Source organism: Meriones unguiculatus, chromosome 1, assembly GCF_030254825.1.
Source record: "Meriones unguiculatus strain TT.TT164.6M chromosome 1, Bangor_MerUng_6.1, whole genome shotgun sequence".
NCBI lineage: Eukaryota > Metazoa > Chordata > Mammalia > Rodentia > Muridae > Meriones > Meriones unguiculatus.
The window spans coordinates 116,766,421-116,774,250 of record NC_083349.1 but is presented as its reverse complement, the minus strand read 5'-3'; the positions used below and the strand labels follow the sequence as shown (position 1 = coordinate 116,774,250).

Sequence of the window (7,830 nt, the reverse complement as noted above, 5' to 3'; positions counted from 1 at the left end):
AAGAGTGAAATATGGTATTGTTATTATGGGAGTCCAAATTGAGAGGTTCACCCATCAACTTCACTCAGTTAATGGAAGATAGATAAGGAGTGTGTGCTAGGCTTCCCCTGAATTCGAAGCAAGCTCTATGATTAAAAAGCATAGCTGAACAAACATTTCCACTGTCAACTCTTAATTAGATACACTATTGGAGCAGAAAATTTGTGGGTATCTCAAATACCTACTTTTTTTCTATTGCATTAAACAAACTTCCCCATCCTTTCAATGTAGTTACCTCTCTTGACCTATTTTATGTCAATATGTTAAAATTGTCATTCAAGCATAAGGAGCAGTAAATTCTCTTGCCAATAAATAATTCAACCTGAATAATTCCCCTGACAAAATGCTAGCATTCAGAGTTCTTTAGACACAATAATGAACATCATTTGCAGTGTGTGGAACTTCCTAATTTTAAAAGAAGTTTAGCTTAACTACCATTTTTTCTATTTACTGTTTATAACTGTTCAAGGGATTCATAATAGCCTGCCTTGTCTTTGTGTTGGTGAAATTCTTTTTGTAGCAGAGGTTTCTGCATTTAAAGAAGATGGCTTGTCTCAACAGTGACAGCCATTCCTCTTTCCTAGTGCAGTTGGGATTTAAAAGCAAGCAATACCTGTGTTTGGCTTCGATTCCCTTACTTTTCTTCAGGTACCAGAATCTATTCATTGTGAATCAGTTGAGCCATGTGGCTGTTTAAACCTCTGCCTCTAATGAAGTATCCTAAGGTGTTCTGTGGGAGTGAGGGACAGCCAGTTGAAGGAAGCTGTGATGCCAGATCCAGCCACCGTACTGGCAAAGATACTATTCATTTCTCTAACTACCTAGGTGCTGTCTTTTCTTGACTCATCCAACACCAGTGAAATGACTTTGGAGTTTGGAATTAATAGCTACATTGTACAAACAAGAAAAAAATAATTTTAATATCAAGAAAAATGGCCAATTGGTCCTGATGCTACTAATAAAAAATGCAAATAATTATAATTGGGTCATATTAGAATTGCTTTTTAATTTTTTTTATTAATTACGTTGTATCCTCCCTGTAGTTCCCTCCCTCCTCTCCTCCCAACCCCTCTCTTCCTCTTCCTTCTCCATGCATGCCCCTCCCCAAGTCCGCTGAAAGGGGAGGTCTTCTTTTCCTTTCTTCTGATCCTAGTCTGTTAGGTCTCATCAGGAGTGGCTGCATTGTCTTCCTCTGTGGCCTGGTAAGGCTGCTCCCCCCCTCAGGGGGAGGTGATCAAAGAGCAGGCCAATCAGTTCATGTCAGAGACAGTCCCTGTTCCTCTTACTATGGAACCCACTAGGAGACTGAACTGTCATGGGCTACATCTGTGCAGGGGTTCTAGATTATCTCCATGCATGCAACTTGGTTGGACTATCAGTCTCAGGGAAGACCATGTGACCAGATTTTTTGGATCTGTTGCTCTCCTTGTGGAGCTCCTGTCCCCTCCGGGTCTTACTAACTCCCCCTTCTTTTCTAAGATTCCCTGCTGAAGGAAGGTAGAGAGTGTTGGCAGGGCTCATAGATTTCATAGAAAAATAAGGACTCTCTTGGAAACTAGACTAGAGGCCGTTCTGGATATAATCTAGCAAGGATGCTGAATCTGCAGGTGTTCAAGCATCCATTATCCTGGGAGCTTGAATGATGCTGAATTTAAAAATAAAGGTGTAAAGTAAGGAACAGGAGTAATTTTTAAGGCAGGCTAGAATTCAGGATGTGGAATGGATATTGCTCACTATTTTGATTTAGGTATATAATAGAGAAGAATAAGTTGAAATGGAAACTGTGAAACCTGTGTTTGTTGATGAAAAGAATTCATGGACGTTTAATTTTGAAGCAGAAAAGCATGTTGAAAAAGAGTCTGTAACTGTTCAAGAGAAATTTGTTCTGTATACAGAAAGAAACAAAAGATGTGCAGAGGGTAGGACCCCTTACTCATTGATGCCTCTAATCTGTAAAGATGCAAATTTACTTGAGAGAACCTGAACTGAAAATGCTGCTGAAGGGGCTCCCTACTCAAAATAAATTGATTATGAAAGTATTTTCAGGTGCAGAAACCAAGGCACACAGACACTGTTATGTGTTAGCACTGCCCAAAACTACAGGGTTGTTTGAAGTTGGAATGAATGTATTTCACTTTATGAAATAGGGTTGCGTCAATAGCAACCAGGGCCAGAATATTGAGGTTTGAATCTGAAATGCCCTTCATGGTCTCATGTGTTTGAATACTTTGTCTTCAGCTGGTTGTATTGTTTAAGAAAATTGTGGAACCTTCAAGAAGCGGCTGTTCACTGAAGGATTTGGGTCATTGCGGCTGGGACTTGAGGCTTTCACACACTTTTCCCAATTTCCTTTTAACTCCCCAACTTCACTGCTAATGCCTTGTACCATGATGGAATGCATTCCACTGAACAATAAGGCAGAATAAATCCATTCTTTAAGCTCCTTATCAGGTGTTTGGTCATAGCAATAGGAATAATAACTAATATTTCTATTGGCTTGGTTAGTGTTCATTGTTAAGTGTACACAGCTCATAATCACCTTAGGAGGGAGTCTACTGAGGGATTTCTCAGATCTGAGTAGCCTGCAGGCATGCCTTTGGGAGATCATTTGATAGTTAATTATTGTTGGAGGGTCTAGACCACTGTGGGCAGTGCCATTCCCTGGCCAGGTGGTTCTGGGTTACTTCAGGAAGGTAGCTGAGCCTGAGCCTGAGCCTGAGCCTGAGTATGAGTATGGGCCAGCAAGCAAAGTTCCTCTTTTGTTCTGCTTTAATTCATGCTCTGGCCTCCATTAGTGGTGAACAATGACCTAAAAGTGTAATCCAAATAAACTCTTCCCTCTCCTAAGTTGCTTTTTTTTCTGAGAAAATTTTATGAGCATTTTGGATAAAGTTTATTTGCCAGGAAGAAAGATCCCATCACACTTCTGCTGGAACCAGCTCATGGCCTCTTTTCTGATTCTGTCGTTGGCCCCAATGTATCCTGTCCTGTGCTTCTTGTCTGTAATGCTGAAACCTCGCTTACCCAGCACTACATAGAAGTCCAGGCCGTAGATGCCAATTCTTGGGTCATATTTGATGCCCAGATCAATGCATTCTTGAATGCCAAAAACCAAAGTTTCCAGTATCTGAGAAGTTATTTTTCCATAACTCGTACTCCTGCACCTTCAGGCCTTTTTCCAGAATTTCTTCTGCCTTGGCTCCATGAACTGTACAGTGAACAGCAATCTTTTCATTTCTCCTCATGCTAAAGGACTTCAGAGTGTACCTGGCTTTGACAAATACAAATGTCTGGCCTGTGAGATGCTCCATCACCTTGGGTGCCCTGGTCAGTCTGTCTCTGCTCATCCCCACACAGATACTGAGGCAGAGCTTGCAGATGTGAAGTTCTCACACGGGGTTCTTCTTTTCATCTTGATATTGCACCATGATGGAGCTGCTTTTGGTCAGAGCATTTCATCCCAACAACAGGAAAAAACAAAACAAAACAAAACAAAACTAGGATGTATAACAAAAACTTACTTTCTAGAATCTGTCACTTTGAGGATAAAAGTTTTAACACATTTTTTTTTTAAGGGGAATATGACACATTCTCACTTTCCAGCAGTGAACATCTAGAGCACTGAGTGAAGTGGTTTAATATTCTTACAGAATGTCTGCATTTCCACTCTTTGGTGAATCTACAGTCAGCTACTGACTTGGACTCCTCTCTCTTTCTTTAGATTTACTTATGTCTACTTTACATGTATGAGTGTTTTACCTGCATGTATTTAAGCATACCATGTACATACCTGATAACCATTGAGGTTAGGCAAGAACATAGGCTCCCTTAGACCTGGAGTTACAAAGAGTTGTGAACTTCCCTGTGGATGCTGGGTCCTCTGCAAGAGCAGCCAGCACTCTTAACTACTGATTTATTTCTCCTGTCCTGGCATCCTCTTCTCAAAGGGAATGATGATAAACTTGGCTCCTATTCAGTTTGGCACAGCTCACTCTATCCTTTCTTGGAACTTAGGAGATAATGTGAGATAGAAATACTGCTCCCTCTCTCTAAGCTTGGGTTGAACGACCATCCTTTATTTGCTGCAGTTGCTTAACTGGTGCTCCTCTTTTCATTCATGCTGTTGCTTAGAGTCCAGAGCAGTGCTTTTCGAATATGTATCAGAATGCTACTGGTCTGCTCAAAAACATCTAAATTTTTCTCTGCCCAAATCCCCAAACCGTGACTTAATGTGACCTCTAAGCCATGTGTAGTTTGACTTCTGGATCTCTCTCCAATGGCATGTCCTGCTGTCTGCTTTTAATTTCCCAGCCACCCTATGTTCTGGAATATAACAAGTAAGGTTTGCACTGGATGTTCTCTTTTGCCTCACACAGCTCCAAGGCTTATGCCATCACACCATCTATGTGTCTGTTCAAATCTCCGCAGCACAAACAAATCACCCTTATGGGTAAACTTATTCTGATTTTTCCAAATTCATATGTTGAACCTTCAGCCACAGAAGCTCCAGATGAGATTTATTTGGAAGTTAAGGATTTAGTGCTGGATGTTCAACCTTCTGAACTGTGAGAAAAATGCATCTCTGCTGTTCAATCACCACGAAATTATATTTGGATGGGGCCTCCTTGGCAGACTAATAGAGGAATATTGACTGTTTAATCTGTAGTAAATATTTATTCCCGTGACCTAACATTACTTTCCTTCAAAGCGCTTACTGTGTAACATTATATCATATGCTTACTATTTTCTTTTGCACTTGTTTCATGACTCCTCTACTTATTTTTAAATGCCATAGTGATAGGGACTTGCTATGTGTGCTAATAAACCCCAGACAGTATCCTGTGCACAGCAAGTATTCGATTAACAGTCGTTAATACTTGAGTGCCATTTATCACTTCCCTGCTGTTTCCCCACCTTCCATTGTTCTTCTGTGAACACTTCTTCGACTGCTGTAGACCTTTTCGTATTCCATGACACTCTCCTATCCAGATAATATGGGCATAGACTCACTCACAAACTCACACCACTCATTATTTCTTGACTGTCTCATGATGATATTCTATCTCCTAATTGTTATTTTTCCTCAGAAAAGTTGGTCTCAAAAGGAGTTTTGTATTTGGTCATAAGTACTATGCACTTACGGTTGAAGGCTTTCTCTGGCACTTGAATTGCTCAGTCTGCCTGATCTTTATCCTGCTGAGTGAGGTTCTCAGACAAATGCAGCTGACATTTGTCCAGTCCAAGAGTTATAAGGTACAAAAGAAAGCACTGATCAATATCTTTGCCTGCTTCTATTGAAAACTTGCAATTTTGATCCTTTGAAGCCTGCATGCAGTCTAATAGCTGAGTGCAATGGCACTCTTAGAACTGGTCCATCTCTATGCCTTGCCAGATTAAGAGGGTGCATGTGACTATGTTATTTCTTATAATGGAAGCTTGGGTAAATGCCAAGGGTTGCTGTCAAATCTCTCAGCTGGCATTCAAGGCCATCTTCAAACTGTCTGTAAACTCTTTTATGTGAAGTTTCTGTGTCCCTACCCAGAGAATGTTTCCTGTTTCCTGGGCACACCATTGTCTCTGCCCCCCTCAGATCTCTGAGTCTTTTCTCCTTGGTTATATGATAAGCAGCCCATTGAATTCAGGTATTAACTTTCCTGTGATTACAAATTGCTCTCATCCATCACCCGTTTGATCTTTCCCATCCATTCTCAATAGCCAAAAATAAACTAACAAGTAATAAACAGTTGTGATGTCCCAGGACCAATGCTTATTTTTCACCGTGGAATAACTTACTTGGTGCATATAACAAGGTTGTGACATAGCTATGACAATTATCTCCAGTTTATAGATGAAGAACAGTGATAACACCACTGGATCCTCAAGAAATCTTTCCTTGTTTCTCCTTTACCAGGCACTTGCTTCCTTCTTTGTTTGTCAACAGTGTATGTGTCTTCCTGTATGTCACCTAGTTCATATTTTAGAATAGTTCTAAATATAAGTGTTGACTCATGTTTCTGGGCTATGATCTTAATATCAAGGGCCACACCTTAATAATTATTTACCCATTAATTAGTTTTGGCTAAACATAAGTGCTTAAAAAATGTCTGCTGCATTGATTTGAATTGACCTCTTGGGCACTAGATTTATGAAGGAACTCATATTTGGTGCATAGGAGAAGCATTGATCTAATTGTAAACAAACTCATTGGATTCAGTTTTTGGGAGGTTGGAAGGGTGTTGGTATGAATTGTTTCAACATAAAGGTAGCTGAGCTATCGTTGTTACTCTTTTATGGTAAGAGAGGATTGGCATGGTCTTTGGGAATGAACATACTTTCACAGGCTGGGCTCTGAAATAGAGGTATGTATTCTCCATCTTTTTTTTTTTTTTTTTTTGTCTGCCAGTCTAAGCAAATGGGGGAAAATCTGAGTTCTGTCTACCTTTCCAAGCTAGCCTTTCTCTCCAAGAGGTTTTCTTTGCGCTTGGTTTCTAATCTTTTCTAACAGCAATACACGTGCCATTTGCAGGTCAAAAAGTGCAGATGACTGTGTGTGTGGCATTTATTGTCATGTAGGCATGCACGGTCCCTCTCATTAATAGTGTTGAAAAGTCCCAGGGACCAGAGGTGGTTCTTTTGAATCTCATATTTTGGTGCACAGCCTGCACAAATGGGCAACTTGGGAGGGGCTCACACTCTTCTTTAGTTACTCAGAAGCACTGGAATAAGTACAATAGGGTCAGGTGAGTGAACAGATAATGAGAAGAATACATTGCAGATAGTTGCCAGAGTACACTACAAAGAAATGGATGCTAAAAGAAGAGAATTTCTGAGTAGTGCTTTTGAGAGTCCAATATAGTGTTTCAATGACCATTCCAGACACTTTCCATCTATTACAGACTGGGGTTTTAGAATGGCAAGTGACAGCTCAAGTTGTCCAACTAATGAATTGTTGGGGCAAGGTTTGAAACTGCATTTTAAAAAAATCTGTGCTTTTCATGCTTAATACACCTAATTATTAAAGTTTCTAGGACTGACAGTTAGCTTAGTTACAGGGCAGAGTGTTGAAAACTCAGAGAATTCCATCTTGGCTTTTTAACAGTTCTGCCTACAGAGTCTATTTCAACTAGGTTCTAATTTCTTTAGTCCTCAGCTTTGTCAATGTGCAAAGTCATTTACAATGAATTAAGTTGATGCCTATTTTCACATTGGTCCTGGATAACACATTTGCAGTTGCCAAAGGAGCTTCCCTCTAAGCATCTTAATGATATATTAGTTTTCTCTTGTCCTCTTTGGTCCTAGATTCCAGGACTTCTGTCCTCAAGAACAATAATTGTGGCTATTAGCTTTGTTGCACAGAAGGCATGAAAATGGTCTATCCTCACAGAGAGGTGAAATATCCATTATGCTCTGCTAACAATGACCTAGGCTTTGGCCTTTGTCTGCAAGCTGCTCTGAGTCAGTGATGGTACTTTGCTCCTTGGATGTGCTGAATTTATAAGTAGACATTATCACTATTAAGATATCATCTTCCACAGGAGCCTGGGTTGCTGCAATTATGCTCAATGAAAAAGAAATGCCAAATCCCCAAAAGCCTGTGAACACATTTTGATATTTTATTTTGTTCAAGAACACCTTTGTATCATTATGTGAAATAAGAAAATCCATTGTATGGCCGAGTTTCAAACTCTGCTTTATTACTAGCAGCCTCTGGGGGTTTACAGAGTTTCTTTGGTGTTTCTGGCCTGTGTGTTACCTTGCTTAATTCTAACATCTGTAAAATGAAACCAGAGC

At 40.1% G+C, this 7,830-nt stretch overlaps 1 pseudogene; it reads right to left on the bottom strand.

Moving 5' to 3' along the window:
- Positions 1-2,932: 2,932 nt before the first annotated feature.
- Positions 2,933-3,467, bottom strand: LOC110551620 (large ribosomal subunit protein uL5-like; annotated as a pseudogene).
- Positions 3,468-7,830: the final 4,363 nt, after the last annotated feature.